This window comes from Muntiacus reevesi, chromosome 19, assembly GCF_963930625.1.
Source record: "Muntiacus reevesi chromosome 19, mMunRee1.1, whole genome shotgun sequence".
NCBI classification, from domain to species: Eukaryota; Metazoa; Chordata; class Mammalia; order Artiodactyla; family Cervidae; genus Muntiacus; species Muntiacus reevesi.
The window spans coordinates 36515168-36532262 of record NC_089267.1 but is presented as its reverse complement, the minus strand read 5'-3'; the positions used below and the strand labels follow the sequence as shown (position 1 = coordinate 36532262).

Below are 17095 nucleotides of genomic sequence, written 5' to 3'. Positions count from 1 at the left end.
AAGATGATAAGTATCAAAATTAAGAAATAATCACTGGATGAAAAAAATACAGTTGGCAGAAACTAAGAGGTCTGAGCATATTTGCAGGATGTCATGATAGCCTACAGTCACAAAATCATTTAAACAGGCTAATTAACTTTTAAAATTTCCATTAGCTTTTGACATCTTTCAGAAACACTTAAAAGCTCATTCCCATGTTCTAGAATGAGTGGTGAATTAAAACTTGAGTCACTGTCACCCCATCCTCCTTCCAACCAAACCTACTGTGTCGGTGCTGGTCTCAGTAAAGGGCATCAGCCAAGACCCACGTGTTCTCGTAAGAGTCCTCCTGAAGCTCGTCCGTCACTGGCTCCTCTTCATTTACTTCTCAGTCCTCCTGTCTCTCCCTCTACCATCCAAACATGCCTAACTTCTCAGTGCTTAAGATTCTATTCTTCCCACTCACCTTTCCTCCTTGGAACATGGCTTTGAATCCCTTTGTCCTCTCCTCTCTCTCTCTCTTTTTTTTTTGATATGGACCATTAAAAAAATGTCTTGATTTGTTACAATATTGTTTCTGTTTTATGTTTTGGTTTTTTGGCCTCGGAGACATGTGGGATCTTAGCTTCCTGACCGGGAACTGAACCCACACTCCCCGCATTGCAAGCTGAAGTCTTAACCACTGGACCACCGGGAGAGTAAGTCCCTCCCTCTCCCTCTATGATACACAATATAATCTTCATGTCTCAGTTAAGACACCACTTCCTCTGCAAAGCCTTCTCTGATTCCCCCGCCATCCCCCAGGCTGGGGTGCTGCTCGTCCTCAGTGCTCGTCAGGCATCTTGGTTTCTCTCATTACAGTGTCTATTGCGCCAGATGAAAACATGGCCTGTCCACTTGTCTCATTGCCTAGCAGACTGTGAATTCCAGGAAAGCAGGGCCCTGTCCGTTTTTGTCATTGCTATATTGCCACTGGCTGGTGCATAGTGGGTGCTCAATAAAGAGCAATTGAATGAGTTGAAATTCTCTAACCCACTCTTTCTCTTTTATCCTTTCTGCCTCAAAACCAACCCGTCTTCCAGCAACATTTATCAGCAGCGTGCCCTGTGTTTTAGAATCTACTGGCATGTGTGAGAAGTGAAGATTCACAAACGGAAGGTGAGTTGGTTAAATGTCCCCACTTTGGACTGCAATACCCTGTAACACCCTGTCCAGCTGACAGCGGGGAGGTAGAAAATGCAATGGATGTCCCTGCCAAGGCTCTGAAAAGTGGTCCATTTGGGACCAAAGAACCAAATAAGAAACACATGACATCATGTGTAATTACACGTATCCACCGGGGAGAGTAGAGCTGGTACAGGACGAGAAGGGACACGAGGCGGTGAAGAGCAAGGATAGAGCTAGTGTCTCTCTATATCTTGCAAACCAAAATGGGGGTGCCACATCAGACACAGAGACTTGGGTGGGGGGCACTTTTCTGAGCACTGCTTTCCTGCCGGCTGCGGTCATGGAAGCAATATCAGACTGTTTAAGGCCCTCTCACATTACATGTTTCAGTAAATACTTATTGAACTGAATGTCAGTTCCTGAGAATGGAAATGTTTGGAAACAAGCCGCCTGCTGCTCGAGCTGAGCTCACCAAATCTGGAACACATTTACGCGTAAATCATTCCAGATTAACTTACAGTGTACTCTGTCCAACATGCTCTCTAACTTATGGTAAACGAATATGATTTTTAACAAGTTTCCAATAGGAAATGCAAAGTGTCTCCAAGGCATGATGGGCTGCAGGATTTTCATCATTTGTTGTTGGTGTTATTTCACAAGACTGGTAAATATCTTGCTCACTTCATATTAACTCTTTCATGGTGGAATCTTGCCCTGAGCTTATACAAAGGCCAACAGAAAATACTGCTTGTCCTAAGTGCTTTTCTCAGGGATTCCACTAATCTGCTATAATTAGAGGACATGTGACCTGAATCACAGAATCACATCATTTATGCCAGCGGTTCTCAGCTGCGGGTGACTCTGTGGCCCATGACCAAGGGACATGTCTGGCCGCACAACCTGAGGGTAAGGAGGACTGCTGGTATCCAGTGGCAAGAGACCAAGGGTACTGCAAAGCCTCCTCGGCGAACAGGACCGCCTCTAACAACAAAGAATTGCCTGGTTCCAAATGTGATTGCATGAAGCTTGAGAAATCCTGACTTATGAAGAAGAAAGAATTTATAGCTATATCTTTGAAACAGTATAAGGACTGTTTTCATTATATGCACGTGATTAACACTGCAATCCAGAATGCCTTCCTTAGGAGAACAGGTATGCTGGGGCGAAAAAGGCAATTTAAAAAACTGACATAAAGTGCTGTTTTTTCTCGAGAAGTTCATTCCTGTGACAGAGTAAATAATCTAAAATCACTGAGAAATCTCACTACAATCTACTCTTTCAATTGCATCAAAACAAAACCCTACATCAGAAACCACTGAAAACAGAACCCTACATCTAACCAAACTAAGAAAAAAATCTTTCAAGAATCTACTGGGAACAGTCTCTCAGAGCTATCTAAGGTGCTGCCTCCAGGGCTGCAGGCTTCATTTTGCCCCAAATAAAATGTAACTCACAACTACCCAAAAAGAAAAAAATCTACTAAAAAAAGTATTACCACTGTAATAAATGCTTAACGGCTTTTATATAATTCTATGAAATAATGGAAGGAAACAAATAGTAAGCTCCTTGGAAGCAGTGATTATTCTTCAGTTTTTGTTTCATTATTGCATCCCCAGTGCCCAGAACAGTGCCTGAAACACAGTAGGTACTCAGTAAGTTATGTGTTACATGATTAAATGCAGAAACCCCAAACTCAATCAGAATCGTTTTGGAGAAAACAATTCTCTTTTCTAGAAAGGACACCTCTGTTACCCCTTCATGTGCTTGCAATTTTGCGTAAGAAATGTTTCTGCACGGATCTTGCTTACCCTCTTGACTTTGTTGACAAACATGGAGAAAAGGAAATAAATCAGGAAATGCAGGCTCAAGTCATTAAGAGTTAAATTTCAATGAAAATACTTGTATCAGAACTTGTGGTCTTCTCCCTCCCACTTGAGGTGGTCAGACTAACCATTTCCTGATGAAAGGGGTCAGAAGATGCTATGAGTTGTACCGAGTGTGACTTCAGGCTCCTTGCCATGAAGAAAAGTTCTGAGCATTCAGGTTAAAATAAAAACATCCGTATTATGTACAGTTCTGTAGTGTGGCTTTTCTGGCCCATGCTGTACATCCATCATGAACATATAATGCACTAATACACGAGATAAAGATCTGTGCGGCACTGGGAAATGCTGAATAATGCCATTCAAAAGAGGGGCCCTGGGAGTACTCTAATCAGTATATCATATATCACGACCATTCTCCTCTGCACATTACCAGGCCTGGAAAAAAACTGATGCACAGCACTTTGACCAGCAGGATCCTGTACTTGGGGTCAAGGTATAGATTAGAGCTGTGAAGACCCCTATTCTCCAATCCTCTGCAAACAGACGGACTCGGCTTCTACTATGTAAGTAAAACCTGATTTACTTAAAATTTTCTTAGTCTTATGGGTACTCTCATATGTGCCATAAGAGCATGAAGCAATGGGCAGAAATCACTAAAGAAAGAGTCATCCCAGGACTTCCTCACCCTCTTCCTATGAGAGTGATGGACATCACCCATCCATCACATGGGTGGCCTCAGAATCCTTTTTCACACAGCCCTTGAGTGGTTGACGGAAGCTGACATGAAGGATGGAATCTATCCGCTACTCTGGGCACAGGCTACTTTGGCCTAACATAAGCCTGGTGGAATGTACATTCCCTCCGTCGATGCCACAGAACCCGGTCTGGTCGGCTAGATGCACATTAAACACAGATTCGCCCACATTTCCTCATATGCCAATCAATGAAGCAACACCTGTATGCCCAGGTTATACCACAGCAGGACTTGTGAGATTTCAGGCATGTGTGAGAGCTAAGCACCAGAAAAGGAAAATAGCCACTGGCGGTCTTCTGTAAAAGGCAAATTATTTTCTCTCGAGACACACAAATAGGATAGCAGGAGGAGGAAGGTGAAACCGACAACAAACAATTTCAACAATGTAAGCACTTTGCCTCAGAAACCAACCGAGGTGGGTGTGGAGAAGAGAAGAGCTCTCACACATAAGTGGCATCAAAGCTCTTGACAGCCCAGATTCTGGAGAGTGACAGGGAGACCACACTGACCTGGGCTTTGATGTGGCATGACTCCCGGGGCTCTCATTCACCACCCCTTTAGCTGCTCTCTGCTCTACCTGGGTGGGTATCACAATGAAAGTAAAAGAACTGGAAAGGGAACTAAGCTAAGAACCTGGAAACCAAACACAAGTAACGGAGCTGGGGACAGCTGGAAAGGTATTCAAAGCTCAGCTGGAGACTGACTGCACAGCTGCATTGATTTCCCTGGGGAAAAGCAAAATCTGGCAGCTTCACAACCAAACACCCCTTTCTAGCCAACAGTAGTAGTGAGGCAAATGGATAAGATGTGGCAGAGTCACATGAGAAATGGATTTTGACTTCAGGACAGAAGACTCATGGCAGGGAACCCTTGATCCTTGTGAGACCGGAAATACCCACAAGAATCAACCTGAGGTATATTTCTGTGTCCTCGATGGGGAAACTAATCCCCTGAGAGCCTGGGGAAGGCTTTCCCTAGCTATCCCCATGGAACAGCTGGAAGCAGGACATTCGGAGACAGAGGACGGCCTCACTGGTAGCAGTGGTAGTTGGGCCACAGTATCTGTTACTCCAATGTCCCAGCGTTTTCAAATCTTTTACGATATGGCTCTACTCTCTGTGGGACCCTGGGTCCTGACTCCCTGCAGGCAGTGCAGTCTGATGGGGACAGCCAGGACAGAGGGACCAGGGATGACTGGGGAGGCTGGAGAGAGATCAGGACCACGCTCGACCCTTTTTGAAGCACAAACCCTCCCCAAAGCAGGGAAAATGTCACTGCTGGGATGGCATTTTAGAGATGTAAATACTTGAGGTCTGAACCACACACAGCATTGGTGATAGGCCCAGCCAGTGGCTGCAGCCCAGTTATGAAAAACGAACACAAAAGACCATGTCAGGGAGGCAAAATCCTCCTTTTGCTGCCAACTGGAAGGCAGGCATGAGGTACCTGCCTTGCTGAAAAGGTGGTGCAGAGCTCTAAGCTGTGCCCAAGATTCCCACCTCCTGTAGATAAGCCCTGGATAGTCCCTGGGACTTGTGGATGATGGGATCATGGCTCCTGTGTTTAGGGTCTCTTATTTGGCACAGTTGATTTTAATTGAAGAGGGATTGTCTTGGACCTGACATCATCATGTAAGCCCTTCTAAGGAACTGGCTTTTTTTTTTTTTTTTTTTGGAGAAGTAGATTCAAAGTGTCAAAGGCATTTCATGGGAGGGATATTTTCCACTGCTGGCTTTGAAGACAGGAGTTATGTGGCCAGGAATATGGGTGGCCTCTAGGAGCAGAGAACATTCCCCACCTGGCAGATTGCAAAGAAACTGGGACCTCAGTCCTACAACCACAAGGAGCTACTGAGTTGGGTCAAGAAGCCTAAAACACCTGGAAATGAATTCTTTCCCATTCAAGCTTCCAGATGAGAATGCTATTAGCCAATACACTGATTTCAGCCTTGCGAGTGGAGAGAGCAGCCATATTGCGTCTGGACTTGTGACTCAGAACTGTTAGCTGATAAATGGGCGTTGTTTTATTTTATTTTATTTATTTTTATTTTTTTTTATTTTTCAGTGGGTTTTGTCATACATTGATATGAATCAGCCATAGAGTTACATGGGCGTTGTTTTAAATCAGGAAGTTTGTCATAATTTGTTACAGGGCGACAGAAAACAAATACTTATTATATTTTGGTGGGACGGGGCATCACAGAGATGAAGGCTCCCAGTCTCAGCAGTGATGACCATTATCAAGTGAAGGTGCACTGCAAGCCAGGGGCCGTGCTATGTACTGGAATGTGTCTTCTCACTACATTTTCATGACAACCCAAAGATGGGGGATTGCTATTTGCTCTCACTGTACAATGGAGGATTAGAGAGGTTTGGGAATTTGTCCACAGTTCAGTCAGGGGTGGAGATGGGATTTGAAGCCAGAGAGGCTGATTTCACGGCCAGCCCACGGAGCCTCTACACTAGCCTTGCCTCCTGCCCCATGGAATCTGGGTCAGTCCACGCAAGGGTGTGGGCACCAGGGTGGCAGGAGTGGAGGGAGAGACCGATGGAGAAGGTCCCTGACTCCACAGAACCCAATCTCATGTGCAGGACTAATGGATGCCCTGATTTCAGAGACTGGGCCCCACTCCTCTAGATTCCCAGCCCGCCCCCTGAGACAGCAGGCTCAGCAAGGGTGCTGGGACCACGCCAGGTATGGTGAGTCACCAGCTTCCTTAATGTGGTTTGGCATCTTAATGAACGTTTGTGCCAATGACATTAGAGCAGCCCTTAGTTTCTTGATACTTCTAGACATGGCAGGACATTTATAGATATCAGAAAGGAGTCAGCATTGGGTTCCTTAGTGTAAAACAGAGCTGTCCTACTGCACTGAAAACATGATGCACTTTACATTATGTAAACTTTCTGGAACATGTTGACTGTATAAACTGAGCTATACACATGTAATGCTTCCTCCAAGGACAACAATAACCGATTTCTACTCTGGGGAGCCCTCAGAGCGAGAGCCCCCCACCAAACACAGGTGATAAAATAATACTACATCATTGGGGTGAGAAGTGAAAGCAGGAACATCTACAAGGCAGATACTTGCCACAGGCAACAGTGGCAGAACCAGAGCCTGCTGAAAAATCAAGTTGAAACTTTGATTCAGAAATAATAAGAGGTGGAGTTGGACTCATGTGATCCCTGATGCTCGGCTTTGCAACAACGGCCTCTGGAGGGTGAGGAGGAAGGACCTTGCTCCATACCACACAGCAAGGGAACCGAACTAGTAGAAATCACTCTTAAAATGTCACATTACTTTAAGAAAAAGCCACATTCCTGGCACCTAGGATATCTGCTGGCTTCCTCTTTCTGGCTTGTCCTGTTCAAATGACCCTGAGGCTGCTAGGCGGCAGCTTATACCCCAGTAGCACGTTCTCTTTCCCTCTGTACAAGCTTCCATTCCCTGAAGCCCAGGGACCCACAAGCACTTAATAAAAAGAAATGGAAGCATTAGACCCCAATGGTGAGATTTAACACTGCAGTCAACTAACTGTTGGAACCAGTCCCAAACCCAAGTGGACAAATGAGGTTTTAATACCAAACCGTGGAAAAGCTCCAAAAGGAGTGAGGAACACTTTCTTCTTATATTCACGTCACTTTTGGATGTCAAGGTTAAGACAAGAGTGAATGATGATAAAAATAAAGGTAGATTTAAACTGTCTATGCCAAACAAAGGGTTCAGAAAGAAATAGGGCACTGATTGTTCTTCAGACCTTCCCCCATCACTTCTTGGCGCATGGAAAAATTCCTTGTGGTTAGCACTTTAAGATTTTGTCTTATTTTTATTGAGATATAATTCATATGCCATAAAATCACCCTCTTGAAGTGTACAGTTTAGTGGTTTTTAATATATTTGCAAAGGAACCATTACCACTATCTAATTCCAACATTTTCATCACCCCAAAAAGAAACGTGTACCCCATTAAGCAATTACTTCCCATCCCATTCTCAGCCTAGCCCTTGGCAACCACCAATCTACTTTATGTCTCTATGGATTTGCCTCTTCTGTACAACATGTGGCTTTTCTGACTGGCTACTTGGCATAACATTCATAGGTGACTTAGTACTTCATTCCTTTTATGGCTGAAAAGTACTCTATTGTATGGATATATCACTTGTTTATTGATCATCAGCTGATGGACATGTAGGTTGTTCCCACTTTTGGCTGTTATGAATAATGCTGCTGTAAATATTCATGAACAAGCTTTTGTGTGGACATATGCTTTCAATTCTCTAGGGTTAACATTTTAACATATCAGGAATTTATACAGATAAGAAAACTCTAAGATTAGGTAAATAGGAAGGCATGTGAGCTGGCAATTCAAAGAAAGTACAAAACAACCTTAAAATATATTTCCCTTCAGTGGTAATCAAAGCAACCCAATTTAGATTGGCGAGTTACTTTCACCTCTAGGTTAATGAAATTTTAAGATGTTTGCCCAATATGATGACTATTCTACACTGCTGACAGAAGACCAGGAGTGGTTTACTTTTCGTAAAATAACTGAGCAATATTATTAAAAACAACAACAAAACTTAAAAATGGGTCTTGGCTTTAACCTCTATAGCTGTGCTAGAGAGATGCTTTTTAAAAAAATGACCCATGAAGAGATCCTATGAGGTGTTACTGATCATTCAAAAAATTATAAAGTGTGCTAATTATTTAATAAGAGGAAAATAGTTAAGTCTATTGTAAGGCCATAATGTAAAGTTAAACAGAAGTTAAAACTTATGCTTAAAGAAGATTATTACTAACATGGAAAAAATGCTCCTGCTATAAGAGCAAGGGTCACACAATTGCAAGTATCTAACAAATGCCTAGAGAAATTTTTGGAAGGAAAGATACACTTGCTGGTTGTGTGCAGGGGATAACGTAATAGGCAATATTCTTTCTTCTTGGTTTCTCTGTTTCTCAGATTTTCTATACTGAGAATCCACCATTTTAAAAAATGAGAATAAATCATCTTGACTTGTTAATAAGAAAGGTCCTTTTACTCTCATCAATTACTGACTTAATTTGTGTATAAGTGGATAACAACCATAAAATGATGATGTATGCATTGTGAACTGAAAAATTGAGAGAGGGAGAGACAGTGATTGATTCCCAAGGCTACTAAGAGGCAACCGCTCCTTCCAGAAGTTGTCAAGATAAAAGGTACCAAAGGACAGAGAGACTTCTGAGTGTGTTTTCATCACATCTGTGCTGGGAAGTGGGCAGTGAGGGAGCAGAACTGAAAGTGGGTGGTGAACGGACATAGAGCCCCCAGAGAAATCTAATTAGGGGCACAGATTAAGCAAAACTGTGATACACAATCAACTCAGAGGACCATGCAGATGGCGAGTGGCAGAATCTGGGCTAACAGAACCAGGAGTGGGGTGGCTGGCTGAGTGGGTTCTCGAGAATCTCTAGGTCCCAAGTTCCTAGGTGGCTGGGGAAACCCAGTAAACTCAGGATGATAATACTTAAGTCACCCTTGAAACCCAGCCAAGGGGCTCCGGTTATGGAGGATCTGTAGGACCTCTCTGTGAGCGTAGGCCTGAAGACCCCACATGGGCAAGGATCCAAGAGGGTGGAGGATGAAGCAAAGTACTGCTGTTCTTGAGATGCTCATTACAGGCAAAGGGTCTTGCTTGGGGCACCAGACAGAAAAGTTCCGAAGTTTGCTCTCACTTGTCCTCTTGTTGCCTTTACCCTTTCCTGTTGGGATGTTCAGCCTTCCGAGGTCTTGACTTTTGAGCCACAAGCCCTAGAATCTGGGGCAATCCAAGCAGGGCATGGAACAATAACCAACAGAGGTTTATTTGACCTGAAGTTTTTCAGAAACACAAAAGTGCCAACAGAGATGTCTCTTCCTAACGTAGATCTTTGGGGTCAAGCCTCTTTCCACTCTCCTTGGTCCTGTTATCGAAAAACAATCACAGGAAAACAAAAATAAAAACAAAAATGTAGGCTTCTATTTGTGAATCAGCAAAGAGAAACAGGAAAGTCAGTGTCACATCTGGACCATAGTGGCAGACACTGGCTTTCTGGGCTGAACTCACCGAGGGCCTGAGGGTCAGGCTGTCCCCTGGCAGAGCCGCAAGAAATCATACTAGCACCAAGCAGCTGCTTGAACAGGCGTCATCGACATCCCCTCCCTGCCAACCCGGAGAATGAAAGCCGAGGGGGTTTGCTCTCCAAGGCTGGACAAAAACTAGCTCTGCCAATCTTTCCAGGGTCTATAGAGGTTCCTTGCCAGATGATTCTGCAAATGGGGCCTCCTCCTTTCAAAAAACAGTGAATTCTTTTTTTCCCTTTAATTCACCAGTTCCAGTCAGGAAGATCCATTCCTTTAAAGAAACAGAATGGACTCTGAGTAAGCATATTTTACTTTCTTCTTTTCTGCCCTTGAGCGCGTGTCTGTGTTGACCGCAACTTCCCTTTCCACCAATTATGTATTTGGATTATGAAGTCAGAGCCCGTCAAAATCTCCTTCCCTGTAAATCTGGTGGTGGGGCCATTTGCACTGTGTTTCTGGAACTGAGGCTGAGGCCTTTTCTTTGAAGAAGGACATGAAGCCTGGTCCCTCCTCCCCTGGATCTTTATGTGGGCACTTTCTCAAGTTGCAAGGAATCGGCAACGACACAGCAGCCGTAACTTTTGCATCCCTTGCAGCGGTTTAGAATTTCAAAGCTTCTTGGCAGCTGTTTTGGCGTGAATGCTGATAAAGTGGCTATCAGAAAATAGACCCCTAATTCCACAGCCTCCACTGGGACAGGGAACAACTGTGAGGGTGGCAACGGGAACAAAGAGAGCATAGAGGCCAGCTGCCTCTGGGCAGCCTCCTCCTGCCATCTCCTCGCCTAAAGGAAACGAGAACAGTCTCTGCCTTCCCCTTGAGTTTAATTTCCTCACCCTTGGTGAGCCCAAGGAGCTTGATGATGTGGTACCTGCTTCACTGACGCTTTCTCAGGAGGTCTCACCCATGAACAGAAAGCTGAATGCCAACACAGACATAAGGAAATTAGAGGAGGGAGATAATAAGCAGGAGGAAGAGAACATGGAACCCACTGAAAGCAATCAGTGATGCCTTCCCCAGGAGCTATTAAACTAGGATTTGGGATGACAAACTGCGGCCACATTGTGTGGAAGGAACTTGGGTTATGTGGGCTGGACCACTCATTGATGATCTACTTGGCAGGCGAAATCCAGTCAGATTTATGTTAGCAAATCCAAAAGAGGGAAGACTTAGTTTACATACCACCATACATTTTATGGTAAAAGCAATTCAATATTGACTTTTCACTTGGCATATATATAAGGGAGAATATATATATATATTTTTTTCCAGAGTGTTGCCTTGTGGAGTTTCTGAATCTGAGATTATCTTCATAAAGACAGCACAGCTGTTTATCCTGCCTTTTTCCAAGAGCTTGCAGGATTCTGGTATCATATGTGGTTGCCCTGGGCCTGAAGGGTCAGAGGTCCAAGTCTGTATCACTGAAAATAAAGGAGTAGTGGGTGGATGAAAGCTGGTGAGGGACAGCTGTCCTACCAAATCCACCCCGCTTCTTCCACAATAACAGAATTTTAGCTAGATATGTGGCTAGACAGCTAGAGACCACATTTTCAGACTCCCTTGCAGCTACGGTGTGGCCTTGTCACTTAATTCTGGACAACTGGTTGAGAGTGGGTGTGATATACTCAACTCTTGCATTCCTCAAGAGAGAGTGGGCTGCCCTCCAAGCTCTTTCCCACTTCCTGTGGGCTGGAAAGTGAACGTGGTGCTGGTAAACTGGCATTAACCAGGCAGAGGATGGCAACCCACCAGGAAAGAGCAGAGCAGCATGACAGAAGAAACCTGGGTCTGGATGGCCTTGTGGAACTCAGCTTTACCACCCAAAGCTCTGATCTCTGACCCTATGGAGTCTTTTTGTTATAACAGTATAGTTATACTAGTTATACTAGTTGGGGTATAGTCTGTACCCCAACACAAGGAGGAAGTAAATCTAACACAGAAGTCAAGGGGGCAGGGCTCTGTTGGCCACCTGTTTGCTTTTTCCCAGACTTGCTCCTTTGACACTGACAGTTAAACTTGGATTAAGTGGGTTAGTAGAATAACAAGCATAATGAATTGTAACAATAGCTACCATTTATAAAGAACTTATTTTCTGCTTGGTACTTCACATATGGCATTTCATTCAAATTGCAGAGCAGGGTATTATATTGTTAAGAAACCTTTGTTGTTTAGTTGCTAAGTCATGTCTGACTCTTTAGTGACCCCATGGACTTTAGCCCACCAGGCTCCTCCGTCCATGGGATTTCCCAGGCAAGAATACTGGGGTGGGTTGCCATGCCCTCCTCCAGCAGATTTTCCTGACCCAGGGGATCAAACTTGCATCTCCTGCTTGGCAGGCAGATTCTTTACCACTGAACCGCCAGGGACCTTGGGCTCACAGAATTTAAGTAACTTGTCCAGAGTCACCCAGTCAGTTGACCTGGACCTGACTATCCCATTCTGCCTTTTGAGAATATTCTGTTCCTCATTAGAAGAGACATTTAATGATGTGAAAATTTTAGTGATGTGATAGGGGCTGGGCATTGCTATGTCCTACAGGTTTTATTTTTTACACTATGGCTTACAGTGTTCTTTTCTTGAAGTGATCTAGTTTAGGGCTAGATTCCAAGTTTCTGGGACATCTCGGTCCCAGGCATCTGGTTTAGGGAAGGTCTGGAAGCAGTGGCATAGCCTTAACAAGGTTGCTGAGCAGCCAAGTGGTATGGAGTCTGTCACGCCAACACTGTGCAGCCCGGTGTCCTCATCAGCAGTCTCTGACAAGCAGCTTTCAGGGTTCATTCCAAGCCTCACATTCCTGAAGGGGCCCAGAGCCCTCCTGCACATATTCAGGCAGAACTGAGTCCCCAGACAGCTCTCCACTCTCCTCAGCCCTAGGCTGAATCTTATCAATCATGGGGACCCATAAGAGGGACCTTGATATGTGGTCAGGTTTGGCTTTGAATGCTCAGATGTCCCCCGCCACGGCCAGAGCCTGCATCATGAATATTATGAGAGTTTTACCAATGTGATGGGAGCTGGGCATTGCTACATCCTACAGTTTTAAATTTTTTTACACTATGGCTTACAGCACTCTTTCTTACTGTGGTTTTCAGAAGACTTGATTATGTCCTCTACTTCTCTCTGTTGCTAAAATGAAGAGTAACTTATGATCTGGCTCAACCAGCCCAGGCATTTATAACCTGCTTTGGTCTTGACCCACCTCTTCCCTAGCCACACCTCAGCTCTATTCATCTCCTGCTCTACCCTAGGGTTGCTAGGTACAGCTCTTCTCCTCCCGAACTGCTAGAGATGAAGAAGTTAAGAAGACAACAAAAATAAGAACAAACCTCCCATCCTCCTAAACAAAAATTACTCAGGAATCACCATAGTAACAAATCACCAGTTTCCAACTGTCTCAAGTCCCTTGTATTCTTGTCGCTTTGCACACATCCTTTTATCTACACTCAGCCCTACCTCCAGCCTTTGTTCAGCAGACACATTCTGATTCTCTCTACATGACAGGAGCTGTGTAAGGACATGTGGATATAAAGTTGAGTATACAAGGCCCTGCCTTCGAGGCGCTTGTATATACTTAGGAGGGAGATAAGCCACTGAATCAATGGACTCAGGTTGGGGAGTGAGGGCAGAGGGAGCCCCAGATCACCCAGGTTGGCAGCTGTGAAGGTGAGTGGACACTGGCCCAGGTGAGGGGGGTGGGCTGCTCATGGAGAGCAGAGGTGTATGGTATGGCACAGCTCCAAGTGGCTAACTTGACTTGGTCCCATATTTACAGAGCACAGGAAAATGTGCTGGGCATATTGTGAGGCTCTGGGCTACAGAATGAAGGTACCTCCTGCTAAAAAAAAGCTTATAGTTTAATGGAATGGATGTGTGCAGCTCAAAAGGTGGCTAGAAATGAAGCCAGTTCATAAGCAACTACCTGTCTGTTCTATGGCATGTTCACTGAGGCATTGCTACGTGCAATAAGCAAATTATCTCATTCAATCCATCAACAGCCTATGAACTGGGAATTATCATCATTGGCACTGTTTTACAGATGCAGGAATAAGTACAGGAACGTCAAGCTACTTACCCAAGGACTCAGCTCAATTGACTTCGATTTTAACCCACACCTGACTGAATCTAAGATACGTACCCCTAGCCATGTGCTAGCAGACTAATGCTTTAGCAGACTAAAGCATTTGTACATTATCCAGCTGATACCTATCCAGTAGTTAGTGAGAGTGAAACTGGGTCTTGATAGACAGACTGAAATGGGGAAGAGAAAAGGGCAGTGCAGGGGAACCAGAAAGCCAGACCACAGTGGGAAGGGACTGCACACAGCTGGGATGGAGAGGCATCTGAGTATAACATTTGACTTTCTCAGCTGGACAAATAACTCTATCCATTCTAGCTACCTGCATATGCATAATTCATACCTTATAAATCATCTCCAACTGTAGCAAAGCTGTAGCTTTTGTTACATGTGAGAATAAAGACCTAAATGTATATTGCAGCAGAGGCAATTTCTATGGGACTGTGTAAGTTACATTTTCTGAGAGCCCTGTCATAGAAAGAATCTCAAGATCTCTAGGGGCTGGTAGGAGTGGGAGATGGAAAACAGACAAAAGAGACAGACATCTGCAATGCAGGACATCTGAAGAAAGACAACAACTGCCCACTAAAAGGGGATGATATAGCTAGTATCCAACAATGCCCTCCAACATCCACGTTCCTGGTGGCTCAGACTGTAAAGCGTCTGTCTACAATGCGGGAGACCTGGGTTCGATCCCTGGGTCGGGAAGATTCCCTGGAGAAGGAAATGGCACCCACTCCAGTACACTTGCCAAGAAATCCCATGGATGGAGGAGCTCGTTGCAGGCTACTGTCCATGGGGTCATGAAGAATCAGGCATGACTGAGTGACTTCACTTTCCAACATCCACAAGAGAAGCCTGAAGAAGGTGCTAAGGTTAGCAGTGAGGGCAGTGTAAAGTAAACAGGGGCATACCAAAGCCTCTGATTTTGCAGAGTTTACTCCATCAAGCCAAACGTGATCATTTTCATCATGATGCAGAAACAGTAGTTCTACCTCAGTTTTATATGATATTTGTACTATGAACAAATTCTTTGGGCCAGTATCAGAAGATGGCCCATGTTTTAGCCATAACAGCTCTGCTTACCTCTACAGGCTAATCACGGTCAGAGGATGAAAACTCCTGCTCACCCACCAGCGATCATCACCCACTGGCAGCTCTGAGCTGTGGTGAACTGTCCTGGCGCCAAGCAGGATTGGCCTGTCCCCAGCGTTCACGCTGAGCCCCTGGGGAGCTGCCTTACAGACTCCAGGTAACGATGACCCTGAGTGTGGTTTCATCCTCAGTCCCAGTTCTGGTTCAACACAGCTCAGATGGACTCAGCGAGTCACAATGGTACGTGCTTGGAGTGAGCCCAGACAGCCACCGTGCATAATTCTTTTTGACAAAGACTGACCCAACATGCTGATTAGCAAAGCAGCCCGTGTGAAAAAAGAATAGTCCTGGGTATAAGCAGCCTATGCATGCGCGCGTGCTAAGTCGCTTCAGTCATGTCCAACTCTTCACGACCCTATGGACTATAGCCCACAGGCTCCTCTATCCATGGGATTCTCCAGACAAGAATACTGGAGTAGGTTGCCATTCCCTTCCCCAGGGGCTCTTTTTGACCCAGGAATCAAACCCACATCTCACATCTCTTACGTCTCCTGTGCTGTCGGTGGCTTCTTTACCACTAGCGCCACCTGGGAAGCCCCATAAGAGGCCTACAACCCCTAAGTATTCTCTGTTCCATCAAGTTTCATCTTTAATTTAGACATCCATTACCTGAATGCCCTCCCCTCTATATCCCACCCCATTTCCTAACCATCCTGCTTCTCTTCTAAGATTTGCATTTTCTATGTAGGTTCCATTGCTAAAAGTAAAATGTTGCTAAAAAATTATTAGTGGATCTGTGTATCTCTTATAGAACTGATTATACAGACTATTTCCTGCCTTCCAAACCTGCTATGCTGTTTAATAACTTTATTTTTCTTACTTTTACTTCAATAGTTTTAAGTCTGTTTCTCCTCTCAAATCTTGCTGGTTAATCCTTCTTGCCATTCTTTTACTTGTTTCTTTTGTGCCTCAAGCATCTGACTCTTCTTCAGCTTAAAATGAGAGCTCAAATAAATTTCTCTCTTTTTTGACTCTGCTTCCCCCCTGAAAAATAAGCAATTTTACCACTCTGTTGGTACCGGAGCATTTTTTGCTTCCTCACTTAGGCCAGGTGACAAAAGTATCGTTCATTTCCAAACCAGACCAAACCTCACCTACCCCCAAACTCCTTCATTTCTATACTGTAATTCCAACACAAAGGAGTAAAACTATTGGCAGTAATTTTAGTCTGCCAATACCAAGTACTAGTGAAACTGAGGAGCAACTGAATTCACATATACTGCTGGTGGAATGTAAACTGGTTACAACTACTTTGGAAAAGCAATTTTGCATTGTTTAGTGAAGACGAAAATGAATCTATCTGATAAGCAGCAATCCCACTCTTAGGCATGTATGCCTAAAGAAACATACCCACTGAACTAGGGATTATGTGCGCTCTGCAGGTCTGGGAGTCCCAGGAATCTGTGTCTTTATAGCTCCGCAGGTGATGTATGGGCCTCACTCCACTCAAAGGGTCTGGGATTGAAGGTTTACAATTTCAGCTCAAATCTGTCTTTGGAGCTGGGTCCCCCTAAGACCTGTGTCTGCAGCCACAGGAGGGTTCCCAGGGGAGGAGTGATGGGAAAGGCGTAACAAGCCTGAGTTTTCTGCGGCCATCCCTGGGGGACTGATCCCTGGTCCAAGACAGCTAGGGCCCGAAATCTGGGCAAATTCACTGTTGCATCCTCCCCTTCCTTCTCTGGTTGCCTGAGTGAGCTTTGGCTTATAAGGTGCTTGGAATCAGCATCACTGGCCTCATCATCTTCATCTTCAGCAGAAGGCCTGGAGCTGTCTACCCTGTCAGGAGGCTGCCCTGGATGCGTGCTTCCTGCAGGGGATGAGGGAGCCCCGGGGTGACTCAGGAGGTAAGGCTTAAGTGTGAGCCCTGGTAAAGAGCCCCGGTTTTCCCTTCACACAAAGGCGGTGTGTCCCCTCTGTGAAGACTCTCTCCATGGGCATCGTGTTTGTGATTCTTGGTAGCCTGAGTCCAACACAAGTAACAACATCTGGTGCAACCTGGCCCTTAATAAACTGAATGATGATGAACAGGACAT

The 17095-nt window shown here is 44.8% G+C and overlaps 1 protein-coding gene across 3 annotated transcripts in view; it reads right to left on the bottom strand.

The window, feature by feature from the left end:
- The window catches only part of FYN (FYN proto-oncogene, Src family tyrosine kinase), a 215427-nt gene that overhangs the window by 56818 nt on the left and 141514 nt on the right, over positions 1-17095 (bottom strand). The window lies entirely within an intron of this gene.